The sequence below is a fragment of the Odocoileus virginianus genome, chromosome 11 (genome assembly GCF_023699985.2).
Source record: "Odocoileus virginianus isolate 20LAN1187 ecotype Illinois chromosome 11, Ovbor_1.2, whole genome shotgun sequence".
Taxonomy (NCBI): domain Eukaryota; kingdom Metazoa; phylum Chordata; class Mammalia; order Artiodactyla; family Cervidae; genus Odocoileus; species Odocoileus virginianus.
In genome coordinates, this window is record NC_069684.1 from 3,697,697 (window position 1) to 3,718,226 (window position 20,530).

Sequence of the window (20,530 nt, forward strand, 5' to 3'; positions counted from 1 at the left end):
TCTAGTAAAATAAGTACCAATATGCTTCACTGACCTCTTACACCTAGAGTTTTGTAATTTTAAAATGTTATCACAGGCAACTTCTCAAAACATCACAGTGCAGGGAGGAATAACTTCCAGGTTACAGATGAGAAAACTCCAAAGAGAGAAGTTACATGACTCATCCAAGACTGCCACAGGAGAAAAGGATGGAACTCCAGGTTTCCTGACTCGTGTCAATCAGTATAAAGCTCATCCTGTCTTGTGCCTGTACACACACACACACACACACACACACACACAGCCTGAGTAACTGCAGCTTCTTCCTAAAGACTGCAGAAATCTGCATATGAACATTTTCTCTAGCTCTGTAAAGCCACAGTTCAGAGCTAGGGTTTCATGGGCTGGAATGCAGTCCTCAAGACCATAGAGAAATTAGCTCAAAAGCCAACCACATCCTGGGGAGTTCTGAGCCTGCCTTGGGTCCCCAAATCCCCTGATTTCCTAAATGAACACTTCTTCCTCTCAGGCATCCTGCTTTACCAAGAAGAATCCTTCTGGCCAGGATAATGCTTTTTAAAAACAGTACTTGTAAATACCCCTTTATTGCTCAAGAACGTTTATAAATGCCCCTGTCACTTGACTGCTAGACAAGATTTAAATCCACCTCAGATAGTCAAGGTGTGCTGGACAAATGAATAAAGTAAACATGAGGGCCCATCCTGAAAAGTGTATCAGTTTTGAGAAATCGTATATTTCACACTTTAAAAAGATTTTACATAAAGAAAAATCACTTTTACTATAATCCATTTTAATCTAAAATTTACATAAGGATACACTTCCAAATAATGTTCTCATTTGACAAACTGCTATAGAATGCATAAAATACAAGGTCCTATATTAGAATGGGTGACAAAAAATGTAAAAATTAAGTTTCCTTCTCTCAAAGAGCTTAAAATATAGCAGATAAGAAACAATAAGGATGAACTTCTATGAAACTGCAACAAGTTATGATAATGACCATATTCCATATCATACGAGAGCCCCAATTTTCTAAGAGGCTTTTTTTTAATGTAAAAAAAAGGGGGGGATTAGGTACTAAATGACATTATATGCTTTTCTGCTCTAGCAAGCTTATCAGACAGGTTTTCTTACTGAACCAAAGGAGGTAATGAATTATATAACTAGATCTTTCCTATCAGGCCATCTTCATATGCTCAGATAAGCCTTTCTTGGTCAGATAAACCTTCTGTGATTAATCAAAGACTCTTCGACTGTTCCTTAAGTCTTCATTTTATTACAGAGTGTACACTGGTATTCATCAGTGTTTTCCAAACTGTTCTTTAAAACACCAGATCCCCTTAAGTTGAGAGAGAGAGGAGATGGATCATAAAAGTGTCTACAAAATACTAGGCTAAACTAATACTGGGCTCAACTTCCTGGAGTCCCTAATATGCTAAAGAATGCACTGTGACTCTCCAAGATGGTACCCTACACAGATTTTTCTAGATTGTCTAGGCACTAATTTCTTCCATAGAACTTCTATTAATATCTTGGAGAACTCTGGTCATCTGTAGAGCACAGTTTGGTTGATATTTTATCTAAATATTCTCCTCTGGTCCAATTTTTGGTATTAAAAATATACTAATTCAAGAGCATGAATAGAAACATTCCCATTCATTTAATTTTATGAAACACATATAAAAATGGGGCCTAAAAGTCTGCTGTGACGGCAACTTGCATAACTTCTATTCTTCAGTTATGGTCGGCTAATTACTACAGTGAGTCAGCTTTGAAAACCAGTCCCTTATTGTCCTTGGTGCTTCTCTTCTACACTCAATTCTACTTTGGAGTTCTCACTGTTAACCTTCTGTTGTTCTGTTGCGTTTTCCTTATAAATCTTGACCTACCTAGGTTTCTTTGTTCTAAAGTATCTTCTGAAAATAGGATGCAGTTAAGGATTATTTTTTAGGTTGAGTCCATCTTTTAAAACATGCTTAATACATTTAATATATTAAATACATTTAATGTAAACTGGTTTACTGATATTTGCCTTTGGAGCCTTATTGTTTCCTTTCCTCCATCTCTCCATGTGGGAACATGCCTGACTGCCTTAGCCCTATCCAACTACTAAGAAAACAAACGTGCGTGTGTGTGTGTGTGTGTGTGGCTCAGCCACGTACAACTGTTTGCAACCCCACAGACTGTAGCCCACCAGGCTTCTCTGTCCATGGGTTTCTTCAAGCAAGAATACTGGAGTGGGTTGCCATGCCCTCCTCCAGAGGATCTTCCCGAGGACCGAACCCAGGTCTCCTGCACTGCAGGCAGATTCTTTAAAGTCCAGGCCACCAGGACACCCCAAGAAAACAAACATATATCCCACTCGATTTTAAATTCTGCTCTTGGTGACTTCCAAGGTTTTCTGAGTTCCCCATTAACCAGTTTCTGGCTGATCATCAAGGGAAAAAGGAAATCCATCTTGTGACACACAATCCAATCCAGGGCGGCCAAAGACTGACAGTGCCACTGCTTTCCCCCTACTGCTCACCCCATCCCCAGACTGGGAGATGGCAGGTTCTGTGGCCACGCCCGTCTGAGTGACCCCCGGCATCCTCACTGTTCCGAATCCTGACTGACGCCTGCTCAGTCTTGCTTCCACATGTGGCTTGCTCCTATGCGCATTCCCCGTGCTTTTGTACAAGGATGGCCCCTTCCCAAGCTTGGTTGTGTTTATTTTACTCCTATCGTACATCTCTAAGTATTTTTTTTCCTCAAGGGTACACATGCAACACATTTTCTCTAACCCTTGAAAAACCTAAAACCATCACTCCCTTTTCACCACATGTGAATAATAATTTGGCTGTATATACATTGTTTTAGCCACAACACTGTGTTTTGTTCTCTGCAGTAGTTGGTCCACTACTTTCAGTATTTTGTGATACTAAAGAGAACATATTGATTCCTTCCAATTTCTTGGATGAAGATCCAAGTTCCAGGGACTTACTTTTACCAATTATTGGCTACTGTATTTACTACTTAATCTAGTATCTGCCTGAAATAAATCAAGCTAGCAACCTGAGTCACCACCATAAAGGGCGTGATAAGGAAATTATTTCATTTCCACGCAGAATACATCTTTTGCTGTATGATCAATGAGCAATTCTGCTGATTTGCTTGCTCAGGTCTCCTTTAATGGCAAGTCCCTTGATTATTTAAATCAATACAGATGCATTTTCAGCTGGCACAGAACCTGCCTCCTACATACTGATGATTTATGAACTAGTAGCTCTGGAATCTCATTTCCCACCCTACGGTCCATCTCTCTGCCTGATGAGCCAAAGCAGAAACGTCCACGATCCCAACCCCCTCAAATCCTTCCTACTCTGCATCCCCTTCTCAGGGAATGGCACCGCCAGCTGCCTGGTCACACAGTTCCCAGGCCACACCAGACCTTCAACTCCCTCACCTCCACGGGTCCCCACCACACCTTCAGTTTACCTCCCACACCTCCCTCGGCTTCTCCCAACCCCTTGCGACTATTATAATCTATGAAGTGTTCTTGGGTAATGTGATTCCTACTCTGCACACCCACCGTCATGATCAATCTGAAACGAAAACATAGACATGTCACAATCCCGCCTAAAACCCTTTGAGGAATGAAGGCTCTCCTCGGCCGTGCTCCTCACTGGCTCGCATACGCATCCTCCTCTCCGGCCTTAACGAACCATCGTCACTTCTTCCAAACGCCAGGCTCCTCCACGCCTGTGTGCCTCCGACACAGGGCTATCCTGGCTGAAACTCGCTTCCCAGCTAACCCGCCTGGCGACCCTGCTTCACACTCTTAAAAACACACTTAAAACACACCCCTCTAAGTAATCTGTCCCTGGGCATTTTAATGAAGCAGTCATCTAAGCATCTGGGGTCCAATACCTCCAGGTCCAATAACAATATTAGCAACTCCTATTTAAGAGTAGAATCTATTGCTTCATTTTTTTTTTCACCTCCAGTACATAGGAAAGTCCTATAAACACACTTGTTAAATAACCAAATTTAGAAAACAAGAAGTTACATGGAACACAGGTCTAACAATCAGGACCTAACAAGTTCAAATTCACACGATCATCTGCTTTTGAATAGTATACTATAATAGAATACTAAATAATTCATAGTACTGAATTCTATCATAACAAAGCTGATAAGGCCCCATGGAATACAAGCGAGGACTCGGAAATACTTTAATGAGTATGAATTATGTATTGTAAGGTCATCTGTTCTAACAGTCTTTTGCCTGTAACAAGCACTCCCTAACCAAAAAATCATCACGAAAAAATGAAAACACTTCTCATTTAAATAAAGGAAAAATTCAATAGATCTTCCTGAATTAACTCATGATTTTACATTTTATCCTTGTTATAAAAAAAAAAAGCTTATTAATGGCTGCTTCTTCATTTGAGTGGCACATGTCCACTACGACAGACACAGTTCTATATACTATTACTGAACTTGCAAAGTCCTCCTTTCTTTCCAGACTAGTTTACAGTAAACTACAAAGTGGTTTTAAAAGACTTCTTATCACCCCCTTCCTCTGCTGCTCCTCAACACCAGGCCAGGAGAGGAGCCCTGAAGCCCAGGGGGGAAGCCAGGTTGCCCACCCAGGTCTCCCCACGTCCCCGCCACACTCCCTAGACCTGCGTCAGTCATAACAACAGAATAAACCTAACGGAAAATCAGGAGAGACGGACAAAGTCAGTATCCAGCAAAACAGATCAAACGTGTCCCTCCGTGTCCATGAGAACTGCTGCCTTGCCCTCTTCCTGCCCACCCTTACCCCTCAGAAAAAGAGGAAGAATAATCAGACCTCTGGGTCACCTGACCTCCTTTTTACCGTGCGCAGACTTTGACAGCCAATTAAAATTAACAGGAAATTAAGAAAAGAGGGAGAAAGGCAGGCAGGAAAAGCCACTGACTCCACAGTTACACAGAACTGTCCTAGCTTTTAATAAGGTTTCTTGATGGGCTTACTTATCAAGTAAATCATGGTTAAACTGTATATTTTAGAGTTTACCTTCTGAGAAACTAAATCTGATCACTGGCAAGGGCACCATAAGCAAAGAAAAAACAGTTACTATAGAGTAGGCAAACAACTAATACCCAGAATACATAAAAATAAAACTCCTACAAATTTATAAGAAAAGGATAACCTAAAGAATAGAATGGGCAAAGGGCATATTCTGGTTATATCCAGACAAAGCTATGATTCAAAAAGACACGTGCACCCCAGTGTTCACTGCAGCACTATTCACAATAGCCACGGCACGCAAACCACCCGGACATCCGTGGGCAGATGAATGGATAAAGAGGACATGGTCCGGGGACACAGTGCAATACTACACGCTCATGTTCTTCCTGATGTCACAGAACCCAACCAGGCTTTGAAGGAATTCCGGGAGGCAGCAGCTGGGCAGACATCCTCAGCAAACTCTGCCAAACCCTGTGGCTCCTGCTGCCCCGCCCTGCGGCCCTCCTCACCCCCCTCACGCTGCAGCCCCCTGCCCCGCACCCAGCAGCCCCCGCCTGCTCTTCTACACCCAGGCCACAATCACACCAAGCTTCTGCATGCAGCAGAAACCAATCTACTTTCTCTGGCACATGTGTCATGTGACACCATGACTTCAGGAAGATACTATCCAAAGAGTAAAGTTGACTAAAATTAACAGCAGGAATAACAAACACGTGATGCTGAGGGAGCTACCGAGACGTTAAACATAGAGGATTCATGAAAGTTTGAAAATCTGATTAAGAGTGATGACAGACGTACACACAAAATGGAACTATATAATTGACAGCTACTTAAGTTTTGTTTTCAGAAACCTTCTGACTCCGCAGAAATCCATTCCTCTGACTAAAGAAATGATAAAAATTTTAGCAAGATGGCAGACAGTAAAGAGGCCTTAAAAGCACAGGTTATTACTATATGTAAAATAGGTGACCAGTGCAAGTTCAATGCAAGAAGCAGGACACCCAAAGTCAATGCTCTGGGACGGCCCAGAGGGATGGGGTGGGGAGGGAGGTGGGGGTGTTCAGGATGGGGGACACATGTGCACCCGTGGCTGATTCATGTCAATGCACAGCAAAAACCACCACAATACTGTAAAGTAATTAGCCTCCAAAGAAATTAAAAAAAAAAAAAGCACAGGTATATTAAGGATGGAAACAGCATTATTTGGGTCTTCACAAGAAAATAACTTACATGCTGTACTTATAGCTCAAGTCAGGCAGTAACACACACGCTAACTCTTCATTTCTCCCAGGATTCATGGAGTACTGACCTACCTTTTAGTGAAACTACCCTTGTACACCAGAGAAGGCAATGCAACCCACTCCAGTACTCTTGCCTGGGAAATCCCACGGACGGAGGAGCCTGGTGGGCTGCAGTCCCTGGGGTCGCGAAGAATCGGACACGACTGAGCGACTTCATTTTCACTTTTCACTTTCATGCGCTGGAGAAGGAAATGGCAACCCACTCCAGTGTTCTTGCCTGGAGAATCCCAGGGACGGGAGCCTGGTGGGCTGCCGTCTATGGGGTCGCACAGAGTCGGACACGACTGACGTGACTTAGCAGCAGCGGCCCTTATACAGGAGCAAAGGTGAAGAGCCGCGGACATGTCCTCCCAGAGAGGCTCCCCCGCTCCCCTCTCCACACCAGTGACCCCAGAGCTGCACCCTCACCAGATCCCTCTGCAGGGTTCGAGCCACAGGTGACCAGCTGTCCCCACAGACTGTCACCAGGAGTCCCCCAGGCAGCCAAACTAGGGCCGCACGGAGGCCAGGTTTATCCTGAACTCAGGTCGCTGTGAGGAGACTGAGAACGGGGGAAGCTGTCCTGTGCCCGGTGCAGACAGCAGGCTGGCAACTCGACGCTGATCTGGGTGGTATCTCTTCTCCCTGGTTCTCCGCCGTCAGGCACTATGAGAACTCTACCCCAAACTAGGCAAAACCTCTGCTTCCTCTCCCTTGAAAGGAGTGCATTTCAACTCTCCTTTCGCCAGTCAACTGGAGGAACTCACACCTCTCTGACACTCATTCTGATGTGACGGTGCCCGGCATGGGCGGACGCTCAGCACCACGAGGGCTTGAGAAGACCGCGGCAAGGGGGCTGTGCGCAGAGCTGCGAGACGCCTCCGACGCCGCGCGAGACAGTCTGTCCCTCCTACAACCCCGTGATCACCCTCCTGTGTATGAAGGAGGGCAGAGCCACAACCGCAAAAACTAGGTGTTCCAATAAACGCGGAGGTGAATAAAGCCCTTTACATCCACTCCCCTGCCTTCAACAAGGAAGCATACACCACGGCACAGATAAACCGTCCTAGGAACTGCAAGAAAGTCAAGTCTCTCGCTGCTTTAGTTCACCCCATTTCAAGGAAGAGCCGCAGCTACTCAGAGATGGGGGACAGGGAGGCCGAGAACAAAGTGCTGGCGCTGGAGGTAAACAATGCCCCCAGACCCGCGCGCAGACGGAGGGTCTCCCTGGACACCCGGTCCTCCTACTTCCTGATCTTCCCCAACTCGTTGGGCCACTGTGAGCACAGACAGCGTGTCTACGACTGCTGCTGAGAACACGAAATGCACAAGGAGGGAGGCAACTGCGACCCCCCAGGTTATTCGCGGGGGAGACACAGAGACTTCACAACATCAGGAAACCAGCATTCCACCCGACGCCGGGGCAGGGGCTGCCAGGACGGAGCTGACAAGGGGCGCCCAGGCAGGCGGCGGGCCAGGCCAGCCTCACCAAGACGCCGTGAAGGACAGCCTAGAGGAACGTGTGGGAGCGACCGAGCAGAGCAGGGGCGTGGGGACCGCGAGGCCAGCGCCGCGGGGCAGGGGGGCGAGAGCCGGGCCACGGCGGAGCAGGCACCGACGCCCAGCCGGGTGGCCAGGAGACTAGTGGAGGAGGGCACGGCACCCACTCCAGGGCTCTTGCCTGGAGAATCCCATGGACGGAGGGGCCTGGTGGGCTGCAGTCCACAGGGCTGCAAAGAGCTGGACATGACTGAGAGACTTCACTTTCTCTCTTTCTATAGTTCCTTTTGCAGAAGGAAATGGCAACCCACTCCAGTGTTCTTGCCTGGAGAATCCCATGGACGGAGGGGCCTGGTGGGCTACAGGCCATGGGGTTGCAAAGAGTCAGACATGACTAAGCAACACACACACACAGGAGACTAAGGGAGCGGAAGGTATTCTAGAGACAGCAGCTGGAACACTTGAAACGAGGGGAAAAACCTACCTAGAAATGGGGAGGTCTTGAAGGAATCAACGGGGAGACAGATAAACAATTAAATCTAATGCAATCCTAAATTTTAAAAGGGGGAAAGAGGATACTAAAGCGGAATCTGTTTTTTTTTTAAAAAAAAAAAAGAAAGAGCGAGCCTCTCCTCTTGGTAATTTTACTTTTTCTTGGTAACTTTAAAGTATATTATAGTATCACTGAAGTCTGGATTTTCAAATATAAACTAAACTTCTTCAAACATCTCATAAGCCAAACCAAGCTTAGGAGATTTTTTTTTAACAAATGTATCTGAGGTTCCCTTTACAACTACCCTGATTCTATTCTGATGCTAGTTCCTGACCTGCCATCAACTAAGAACCAATAAAGCGTTCTGATGCTAGTTCCTGACCTGCCATTAAGTAAGAACAAATAAAGCGTTCTGATGCTAGTTCCTGACCTGCCATCAACTAAGAACCAATAAAGCGGCACTACAGCTTTCACTGCTATTAAAAACAGAACTTGAAAACATTAAGGTACAAGTAATGCTTTACCATCACATCACAGGAGAGGGAAGGGTCAACCTTCCGAGCAGTATTCAAGGCCTCTGCTACACGATCTCTGGGTGTTTTCCCAGTTAATTTCCTACACGCTTCTTCCAGAGTTCATGAATATACAATGTACCACTAGTCCATGTGGACTTAAATGTTTTTTTAAATATTTATTGACATTTTGAGTGTCTTCTTAAACTTCCAGCAATGAAAAATATGAAGATACTAAATAAAATGTATCTGTGTGGAAGTGGAACAAGTTTTTAGTATGTCAGCATCTGATGACCATTAATCAAATGATAATTTCCCATCAATTCGAAGGGTATTCCCTGATGGCTCGGCAGCAGGTAAAGAATCTGCCTGCCGTGGAGGAGACACAGGAGATCCAGGTTTGATCCCTGGGTCAGGCAGATCCCCTGAAGGAGGAAATGGCAACCCACTCCAGTATTCTTGCCTGGAGAACCCCAAGGACAGAGAAGCCTGGCAGGCTACAGTCCAAAGAGTTGCAAAAGTTTGCCAAGAGTCAGAGTAAGCAGAACACAAAGTATTCCTAAGAAGAGAATAATTTCAAGTATTAAGCTAGTGATTTCTTCATTAACTTAATTCAACATTTCCCCCATGAGGGGATCATTAGAGCATCATAATGGAATTAATTCAGCAAATGCATACATAGCGCCTCCCATGGACAGAGAGGTCCCTTCCCCTTTTACAGGAAGGCCAAGTTGCTCCACTTGAACTGGGAGTGGGCCAGCCCGTGAGGAAGGGAAACAGAAGGGTACTGAGAGAACACCTCAGCAGATCAGATTCAAATCAGTTCCATCTGACTCCGCATCCGGGTTTACTGTCCCGCAGTTGTTTCTTGGTTCCTGGCTGCCGAGCCTCTAATTCATACCTCACCGCCCAACCGGTCTCTGTCCTGACTCCACACCCCTCCCATTCCCACCAACTTCCTGCCTGACGCGCTCCAGTTTCTCCCAGTCCTGGCTCTCACCTCACCCCACTGAGATCTTGCAAAACTTACAATGCAGAGTCCAGACACCAGGCCCAGACCCCCGGCTGACGGTGAGCACCTGGAGGTCAGACCTTCGCCCTTTCTCAGGGTAAACCCCTCTCACCCAAGACCCTGGGTCTGCCCTGCCCCCTCAGGGCCTGAAGTCCACCGCTCAGCCCTCTGGGGCCCGCAGGACCTCCGCCACGGCGGGGATCTGCCCGGGCCTTCGCCTCACACGGGCACTGGGGCGCCGTCACCTGCCTTCCCTAACGGCTGGGCCCAACAAGAAAGGTCCCAGGCCTTGCAGGAAACACAGATGTGCACAGGGCGTGATTCACACCTTCCAGAAGCATATGTTCCAGGAAGGACACTGAGACAAGCACCACGGAAGGCCTAGAGAAGAAGGAAGAGGCCTTTGTGTTTTTTGTATAACATGTGAGCAGAGCCTTAAAGGATAAAGATGATTTTTAACCACTGAGCTTTAACAACTGAAGTATTTAAAAAAAAAAAAAAAACAGGCATTAAAAACAGTGAGAAAATCATAAAACAAAGAGGAAAGGATACAGAAGTCACCAAAAAATGAAGAGTTGAGTTGTCAGATGGGACTAACATTTAGGGGAGAATAAAGAAGCAAATCTGGAAAGGTAAGTCAGGGTCCTGACTGGAGACACATGAGAGCCAGGCTGAGATAAAACAAACTACTGCTCACGCCTGTCTCCCATCTTCTGCAATTCATCAAAACCGAGAGTGTTTTCGGGCACAAAGATACACCTGTGTTTAGATGATCTGTCTACTCACTTTGAGCTACTTACGGATACCCTCAAATCTCTGTCTTCAACCTGTGAAGCGGTGGGACCCGGGGGGAAAGTGGGGCAAACAGTGAAGGGGAGCAACTGGAAAAAGGAGGGTCCCAGAGTGGACACAAGCCCCGAGTCACCCTTACCGCTGCGGCAGATCTCTGGAGAGCGAACAGTCCACGGCCAGGCCTGCAGCGGGTATGCCTTTCAAGTCCAGAGAAAGCTTACTCGACGGAAACGAAGTTTAACGTCAAGGGCTGGCAGCCAATTGGATCCTCTTTCCGACTGTCTCGAAATGCATATGCAAATACCCCCACAGAGTTCAGTGAAGAAAAACTGGTGTCCAGGGCTGACTCTGGAAACAGTGACATTCCAAGGTTGACAGCCCACCTTGTGAACAGAAGAGGCCTGGACGGCAGCGTGCCCGCCTGGCACCATGCCCGGGGAGTCAGGGCACGTGGGCACCCTGAGCGCATCTCTGCAGCCCAGGCGCCTTCCCATTAACCAAACCATCAGCCACACTCCCAGCTCTCCCCCTGCAGCCAGACTCCTAGGCCACGTCCTGTGAGTTTTAACCCAGCTCACCCTGAGACCCTGTGCCTCAAAGCAAACAAAAATGAACCCAGACTCAGCCCAGGACTTCAAAACCTACTGTGCCAAGCTGCCTCTTCTGGTATTATTTATGACACGCACACACACATATATATGTGTGTATATATATTTTAAGGTGGGGGGTAGAAATGGTGAGAAAAGGGACCTGGATTTATTGATAAACTCCAAATTAAAGAAAAAGATAAACAAAAAAAACCACTGAGAGAGGGACTTCCCTGGTGGTCCAGTGGTTGGGACTCCGTGCCTCCAGCGCCGGGGGTGTGGGTTCAATCCCTGGTCGGGGAACCAGGATCCCACATGCCATGTGGTGTGGCCCAAACAATTAAGTACCTTTTTTAAAACGACCACGCAGACTCGCTCAGGTGAAGAACATGGCTCACATGCAAAGGCTGCGCTGAGGGACACGGAGGGAGTGAGCAGGGACGACAGTCAGCCACGTTATCAATGGAAATTGGAAGGTCATGGAAAGAGGAACAGGTGAGTCATCGCGATTTTCCTGAATGTGGGCCAGCTCGGCCAGATCCGAGAGACAGGAAAGCCTGGTATGGCCAAGCCCCGGGGCTAGCGCGGGCTGCAGTGGGCGGGCGGAGCCAAGTCTCTGCTGGGGCCCAGGGCTGTGGCCTGAAGCAGAGCAAACCATCGCGGGGCAGGGGCAGCAGTGAGCTTTCACACTAAGGAAGACAGCCTGCGCGAGCCCCCGATGGCAAGACCAGCAAAGCATGCAGCCCCCAGGGGTCGCTGGGTCAGGACAGAGCTAAAACTGACACGCAGGGGTACTGTGCCCGTCCACCGGTCTGAGCCGAATTCTCTCTTCGGTTATTACTCAATTCTCATGCAGAGGTGTGTGTGTGTATGTGTGTGTGTGTGTGCACGCACGCAGGTGCAGAGAGATAGGGGTGTGTGTGTGTGTGTGTGTGTGTGTGTGTGTGTTAGTCGCTCAGTCGTGTCTGACTCTTTGTGACCCCATGGACTATAGCCCACCAGGCTCCTCTGTCCATGGGATTCTCTAGGCAAGAATACCGGAGTGGATGGATCGCCATTCCCCCCTCCAGAGGAACTTCCCAATCCAGGGATGGAACCCTGGTCTCCTGCCTCGCAGGCACATTCTTTACCGTTTGAGCTACAGGGAAATCTCTAGAGTTATATGTACTTACCTCATTTATTTTCACTGATGATCAACAGTGATGTCGATGCTACCTGGCCAGCAGCTGAGCTGAGAGGCTGGCTGTGTTTGCTAGGAGGGGCTGACTCTTAAGCATAAACTGCCCCAAGAACTGCCCACCCCCGGAGTGGAATGATGGGAGCAGCAGGGCCGGACTCCCATCATAAACAAATAATGCTTTAAATTAGCAAATCTTTTCTAAAAAGACCATGTGGCATTTCTTCTTGTTGCCTGAGGAACACAGGACTGCTAACTCAACAGAAGTAAAAGACAACACACCGTGCCCACCACTCAGAGCCTCACAGAGGCACGCGGGGCAGTGTGGGCTACTAGGGGATGTGGTGGGATGCGGAGGAGTGTGGGTTAGTAAATGCACATCCCTGGGCTTCACTTTATTCTCACATTAAATGAAAAGGTCAGTTTAGACGATTTTTAAGTTTATTCCAGCTCTGAAAGTATCTGATTCAGTGAATTACGTACTTAAGGTCTCCTAAGGGAAACCACAAAATAAGGGTGAGCGGAAACTTGATTCTGGAACAGCTGTTCTGGGGCAGCAGTAAGATACAGTCTGCAGAGGAGAGGCGTACAGCATGACCTGGGCGCCTGCATCCCTCTGGTACCGACACAGTACCATCCCTGTACAGCCTTAAGATACTCTGTTCACAACAGAAAGACCAGAAATCGAAAAATCTTTGGTGTGGTAAAGAAACTGGAGGGGAAAAAAGCTTTCAGACCACGTTTGTTCAATTTTGAGCGTAAGAGATCAGAAGCAAAGACGAAGCCATCGGACAAGCCTAATCCAGTAAGCCTGGCGTCCTTTCCAGGAGGGGCGGCGGCCGAGTGGCAGGGCAGAGGCGGGGCTGGCTGCCCAGCACGCAGGGTGAGAAGGCCAGCAACACGCGGTGAGAGGCGCGCGGCCCGGTGGACAGCCGACGCCCGGCCTTCAGAACCTGCAGAACGGCACGTGTGAACCTCTGCTGTCTGCAGCCATCCAGTTTGCGGTTAACTCGCTGGGGCCACCCTAGGAAACTAGCACAGGAGGTGCTGAGTGCCGGAGCCCAGAGCGCCCGGGCCTGGACCCCAGCAGCCAGGTCTGTCCCTGGGGCCCCGGGAGGGCAGTCCCAGCCCCAGGCTTGCGGCTCACAGAAGAGGCAGCAGCCACTCCCTCGGGTCTGGGTGCTGGGAAGCTCTGCCAGAAGCTCAGACTCCCTCCCACCCACGCACCAAATACCACTGAGCATGGTGTAATAAATGCCTTGCGACGAGAGACAGAGAGAGATCAGAATGATGAGAAGACCAGTGGGAGAACCACCTAATAAAATACAGCTCATCACCGACGGCTGATACCCTGAACACTCCAGGGCTCAAGATGACAAAATGAAGTTGAAAACAATATGCCATTCAACCATCAGCATCCTTATCAACTGGAGAAACTTTACTAAAGCTCTCAGATGCACACAAAAAATGTTTTAAAAAATGCCATTTTCACTGAATACTTTCCCTGCCACCATGCTCTTCTAAACATGTCTTAATATCAAAGACTATAAAAAAAAAATCAAAAGAAGTGAATCTATTGGTGACCATATGAAACTGAGGATGAAACATCAATTTATTGCTATAAAACAATCCACCAGGAAGCATTCTCTTTGTACAATGTCCTTCAATTTACTTGTATTTGTTAAGTAGCAAAACATGCCTAAACATGACTATTTAAAATAAGGACATGCTATTTGCCTGAAATAAATTACCTACTGTCCAGTTCTGGGTATCTTTATGACAGTATGCAAACGTATCACATTATTTTATTATAGGGCCCAGGAGTTAGACAGACAAGCAATGGAAGAGTCACAACTCCTTACATTTCAGAGGTATGACAGTTTTTCATAAACATGTCTACATATTGAGTTTTCCCAATAATAATATAATAGGTGATATGTGGCTTTGTTATGGTTATGATCAGAAAGAAACTAGAGTTAATTTTCCAGGTAAACACGAGAGTATGAGAAAAACAACAATTTAAAAAAAAAGAATTGGAAGCACAGTAGAAATTATACGAGAAAGAATATTCTAACTTTTTCCATTTTTCAATCAGTATTTAAGTATCTTTTTGCAGCTCTCATCTTTTTTTTTTTCTCCAAAATATAACCCCCAAGCCTCTTGTGGTTTCTCCCTACCTAAGGAACTAAGGATTACTGCCCCCTCTCCCGAAAATATAGTAAAAAATTAACTCCTATTGGGAACAATTAAATTATAAACATGAACATCACAGGGCAAAAGGAAGAACTAAGGCAGAGAAGACAGAAACAGCAGCAGAGCCGGAAGGAACCTGTTCCGATAAGGCTGGGCCGGGAGAGGGTAGGCACCAAGGTCTCCCGGCAGACGAAACAGGGAAGACACCGGTTTCCCACCACCAAATGTCCTTAGAGAAAAAAGGTGAAAGGAAATTAACACTACGGAGCCTCCTACCCTACTCCTAAAAAGATGCTGTCACTTACTCCTCCAAGCAATGATGGAACCTGAGCTGGGAAAACTATGGTCTGAACAAATCGAGTAGCTCAGCCCAGGTCACCACGGAGAAGAGAAACTGGGCCTCAGTCTTTTTCACATCACGGTAAACACGGAAAAGGTATTTGTGCAGCGAGGTCACAGAGAGAGGAGAGGCTTGTGGCAGCTGGTGGCAGTTAGCCCCGAAGCCCCAGGCCCCACCCTGAGGGGTCACTATTTCTGCCCACCCGGAACCTACTCAAGCTGAGCTGGGAAAAAGTGTGTAAGCACACAACTGTTGCCTTTTCCATTGCATTCAAGCTCTTCCCAGTATCTACACCCAGGTCAGCAGCGGCTGACTCTGCTGAACTCCAAGGAAGAGTTAGGCAACCTCCAAGCACACCCCAGGCCACAAACGCCCAGATGGTGGCCTCTCCTTACAATGCAAGCCCTTTTTTAGAAGTTTAAAAAAAAAAAAAAAAAAAACTGGAAAAAAGTCTTTTATAAAAAATATTAAGTCAGTTTTTCTAAAAAGACAAAAATCTGTGCATACTCTTACTCCTGCCAGAAATTCTCTCTAAAGGCAGCAAAGGCAGCCATTCCAGTAGACGTAGAACAAAAACTGCTAAAGAAACACAGCAAAAGACATTCTGTCCAGTGTTATCTGTCGCTCAAGCAAAGATAAATGTCTGACATCAGGGTCCATCTGGGCCTAGCATCAAGAAGGAAGCTGAGAGTTGGCACATCACAGGATGGGTGAGGGGGTCCCCCAAGGCAAAGAACAGCAGAAATACCTAAAAGTCTAACAGACATTGAAATGTTACGAGGTCTCTGAGATTACACACAAGATCTGGCAATGAATAACTGAGCATTATTCTGAGAGGACTGGGGAAGATCAAGAGATTGTCACAGGGATCAAAGGACCAGGAAACGCTAAAATGCCGCCCTGGAAAATCCCTACCAGCCCAAACACGAATCCTGGATCCAGGTTTAGATCAGTGTGTTACCTTCCAGGGCAGGAGGGGGCCTCCAGCCTGACTATAAAGTTTTACTGGAAGAGCCACACCCACCTGTTCAGGTCTGTCCATGGGTGCAGTGGCAGTACCTATCAGAGACCACAAGGCTCACAAAGCCAGAAATACTTACTCCCTCATCCTTCTGAGACAGTCTGCAAGCCCCTGTTCTATACAAAAGCAGCCTGGAATGACAAAGTTTCTTCAATGACTCACAGTGATTGTCAACAGAAGACCACCGGCAAGATCCACAGAAAGGGCTGTTTCCACTAAATAACAGAAAACATGTACATTTCTAAAACTCGATAGACCAATTAAATACCAACTTTGTGTTTCATTCATTTGCACACTATTCTGATGAACACACTCTGGACAGCTATTGCCAAACAGCTTGTTGTATCAGTTCATTATATAAATAGTATGCCAGAGCTGGTATTTTAACAAAGGTTAAAAAAAGAAGTTATCCTGCTTGAAAATATGAACAAATGCTTCAAGGCCACCTATCTGTTCTCCTCATTCCCACTGCTCACTGAAAACAATGAAATACATTCTCTGTTTTCCTTATAATGAAAGACATATAGTATACAAGGATAGTCAAACTAAGTAATTGCCAAAAGAAAATCAGCAATCTAGAGGTTTTATAACTCTAAGAATGAATAGTCCTCCATTAGTTCTATGTATAAGTTTAAAAATTCTCAACTGTTGTACCCTGCCAATAAATTTGATTACTATTATATAAATTCCCTTTAAAATTGAAGGGAGAAGGAATTAAGTTGAAACTTTCAAAAGTAAGAAAAAACATTTAAAACATCTTACTGTATATTTATAAAAATGCTGAAAAATAACTGCTGATAAGGTAATCCAGAGCAAACAGTAATCATACATGCCATTTCCAAAACACTTAGTATTTTACTAACTTTGTTGCCATATTTCATGTATAATATACTAAAATACCTTCCCACATAACTCTTGAGCAAATATTTGAAGGGACAAATATTTTGAGTGAAACTAGGAATGTGGAGAGAGTATCACTTTGTGCATCTACACTTCACATTTTTTAAATACCAAAGCCTATTTAAAAAGAAAAAAAAATAAAATTAAACAAAACCTAAAAGGAATTCTGGGGACTTACTATCTAATTAAGAAACTTCTTTTCCAAAATGGCATTAAGTAAGCATTTCTGTCCCCTCCAGATGCCCTTAAAGGGTGACTCCGTTAGTAATACTAGAAAAACACATTTTAAAACATCAGACAATTTCTAGAAAAAACAGCTTTTGGTTCTAGGAACAATCTCACTGTAAATGCAAAAGCCTGTAGAAGTCTCACTGTAGTGACTGACATCTCAGACCACTTATTTAAGTGAAAAAAGAAATCTACATTTCAGTAAATATACAACGGTCAAGAAGAAAATACGTGAATATTCCCAATAAATCAGTGCCTCAAACTGCCATCTGCAACCACCAGAAACATAGAGGGAGGGGAGTATGAGGTGAGATATTCAAGTCCACATTCTGGTCGTGTGAAACTGCAAAACTGAGTTCTATTATTCGGGGACGTTAACACCGAGGCCCCCAGCCTCCCCTCCTCCACTAGAACGCAGCCATCATACCAGGCGTGCCTTCCTCATTCTTGCAGTAAGTGCTGCTTTACTGGGCTGGAAAAGGGCTTCCGAGACGGTCCAGCCAGGAGAAGCTGTGAGTAGTGGAGAGGCGTGGAGGGCAGCAGGTGCGATCGGGATCAGTGGACCCCAGCAGAACAGCAGTGCGGATTAGCAAATGAGTCTGCACTCGGGGGGTTCGTCTTCACTTTGGCGACTGCAAACCACTTTTTGTATGTGGAAAACGTCCCAAATTAATTGTAAAAGCGCTTAAGGATTTGGAGTCTTAACAGTTCTCGGTTTGCATTTCCACACGATTTCAAAGAACAACCCCCCAACCCCCACAAACCTCAGTCACACCAACTGGGGAGCCCAAGGTGCAGCTGAACCTTGAAAGGAGACGAGCACCGGGCGGGGGCGGATCCCAGGACCTGCTGCCGCCCACACCCCCCCACCTTTATGTGTTTAACTGACCAGCTCCCCACATCCTCCTTTTAGGATTTATCTCACAATTCTCCCCACATCTCCCTTATCTTGCGTATTTACCGCGCAAGCCCCGCCCCTCTGAAGAAAAGCTCCGCCCCCTCCCGCCAGCCCCAAGCGCCGGAGGAAGTGCCCGCCCCCCACAGCGGGAGCCGCGCCGTCCTCGCCGCCCATTGGCTGCGGAGGCCGCCCGTCTGCAGGGGGCGGGGCCTCCCCGCGCGAGGGCGGAATCCCAGGCCCGCGCCTCCGGCAAAGGTCCCGGGCAACCCCAGACCCCGGGAGAGCGAGCGACCAGTTTCCACTAGGGGTACCTTCGCCTTTTAATTTCGCCGCCCTCCTCCTGTCGGCCCCATGCAGTTTAAAACTTTTTCAGAGCTCGAACCTCTCCCTCGCCACCCACCCACCCCAGCAAGCTCCCACCCAGTCCAGAGCCAAGTAGAGGATGCTGCGGTTTTAGGAGTGAAGCAAGCTGTGGACTGGATCTCTGGAAATGAAATTCCTTACGTCTTCTGTTAACTTGTTTTGGGTGCACTGGCCTTCATCAAGTGTTCTGGCCAAGAATACTCGGCGTCCATTCACCAGGAGTCACCGCAAGCATTACAGAGTTAACTGTATCTCGTAACTATTCACCCTTTTCACAGTCAGACTGTCCCAAAGGTACTATAAATTTTTTGAGGGAGAGTGCTAAGCCATTCTCCGACCACACCCGCAAGAGCTCAAGATCCCTTACAGAATGGTCACGCACACATTCTGCACTTTATTCTGTAACGCAACCTGGCGAGACGCGCAGTTGTAGCCTAAAGGGAGTATGCATACTTCTAGAAACTGCAAATTCCTTGGAGAAGGAATTATCAACAGTGATTCTAATTATGGCGGGCACACAATGCTCTACAAACAATGGTTATTTGTTTCAACTGCATCCTTTTGATCAGTAGCCTCAAAGCAGAGGAAAAATCATTTCGTTTCTGCAATGCTTCTTTCAATTCCGTCACCAATAACGCTCAAGTATGGAAACATATCTTACTGTAAATAACTATTTTAAGTATCCATCCCTAACTGCAGCTGGGCAAGAACAAGACTCATCTGTTTGAAACATCATCTCCCTAGGCCTACAATTTACAGGGAAGAGGTAACAGAGCTTCTTAAATCTCACTGCAGCATCCTTCTCTAGGTTGTGTTCCCTTCTTGACACTGTCTGGGGACAATGTAGTCTTATCACTTTTTCTCCTTTTTGCCTTTGAGCTCCGTTTCGTCTCTGATTTTGGCCTCAATGTTCAATGACTTTATTTCTCTTCTGTTGCCATTCGCACCACCACCATTTGCTATTTGCCTCGCAATCCTTCTCTCTGACGTCTCCTGGTCCTGACAGAGCCCCAGTAAAGCACCTTCTCCAAAAGGTAGGTCATCCTCCCTGCACCCCACCAAGCCCGTCAGCAAAGCTCCCACCACCCACTTCTCCCTGCAAGTTCGCTCTGCCCCGTCCCGCGGTGGCCGATGGCTGACAGCTGGACCCAGCCAATCCGTGAGGAATAAATAAGAGGCGCAGCCAATGAGCATGCGATGGGAGGCGGGACTTCGCCAAGTTCCTCTGGTCCCTAAACCCAGACCTGTTGCGCCGCCGCCGTGGCTGCCGGAGTTTCTTAGATACGGCGGCAGGCTCGGGCGCCCAAGCCGCGCGGGGCACGAGGCTCTCCCCACGGCCTACGAATGGCCTGAAGCCCCCCGGCAGCGCGCGCCCCGCACCGGCCTCCCTTCCTCGCCCCCACCCCCGGCGTGGTCCCCAGGCCGCCTAGCGCGGGCCCGACCTCCCCTCCCCGCCTGACTCCCGCGGGCAGCCCCACCCGGCGGGGCCCCGGCCCGCGCGCCCGAGACCCCAGCGGCAGCTACTCACCAGGAAGCGGGGAGCTTTGCGTCCTCCGGCCCGCGCAGAACCCGGAGCGGGCGGGCGGCTCGGCCAGGCGGCGCCGCGGACAGGCCCGCTGGGCCCGGGACTGTGGCTGCGAGGCCCGGAGCGCTGGCCACCTCCCGCCGCGCCCCTCCGGCGGACGCTGCAGGCGCGGGCACCCACCCTGCGCACGGCGAGGCGCGTCCGGAGCGCGAGCCTAGCGGCGGCCCATCCTCCCACAACTCCCGCGCCTCCTCCCCCGGCCGCGGCTGTCAGGAGTGTAAACATCCCGGCATCCCCGAGGAGGGGGCGGGGCGGGCTACGGCCCCGCCCCGCGCTACGGCCCCGCCCACCAGAGCCCCGCCCCAACCCGGGCTGGAATCGCGCTGCTCAGCTGCTACCCTCAGACCTCAGCATCGGAGACCCTACGACCCCTGCGGGCGCCCAGGCGAGTCTGTGGAAGCCTTCCTGTGGTCAGGCCCAGCCCTAGTCCCCTCTTTCCGGCCACCTTCCCTCCAAATCGGGGGTCAGCTGCCTTTTGAGAACTTTAAATGCCCAATGTGCAAGCGGTCAGTGGAACTGATACGTCTCTTTCTTCTGGATCATCGAGTTTTTCATCCCAGCCTAGAGGACAGTGGCCTTTAGGACATTTCTAAGAAGTGAACTACCTGGTTTGGTCCTGGGAGTATTTGGTGGGGGATGGAGAGGTATAT

General features: G+C 47.9%; 1 protein-coding gene across 5 annotated transcripts in view; it reads right to left on the minus strand.

The window, feature by feature from the left end:
- NEK7 (NIMA related kinase 7) overlaps positions 1–20,120 on the minus strand; it is a 143,060-nt gene extending 122,940 nt beyond the window's left edge. The window contains exon 1 of one of the 5 annotated variants that reach the window (XM_070473835.1): positions 19,824–20,120. The gene's annotated coding sequence lies outside the window, so the exon portion shown is untranslated. Of the gene's footprint in view, positions 1–17,461; positions 17,806–19,823 lie in introns of those variants that run through there. The other 4 variants (XM_070473833.1, XM_020901074.2, XM_070473834.1 and 1 more) reach the window with 4 other exon arrangements.
- Between the last annotated feature and the right edge of the window lie 410 nt (positions 20,121–20,530).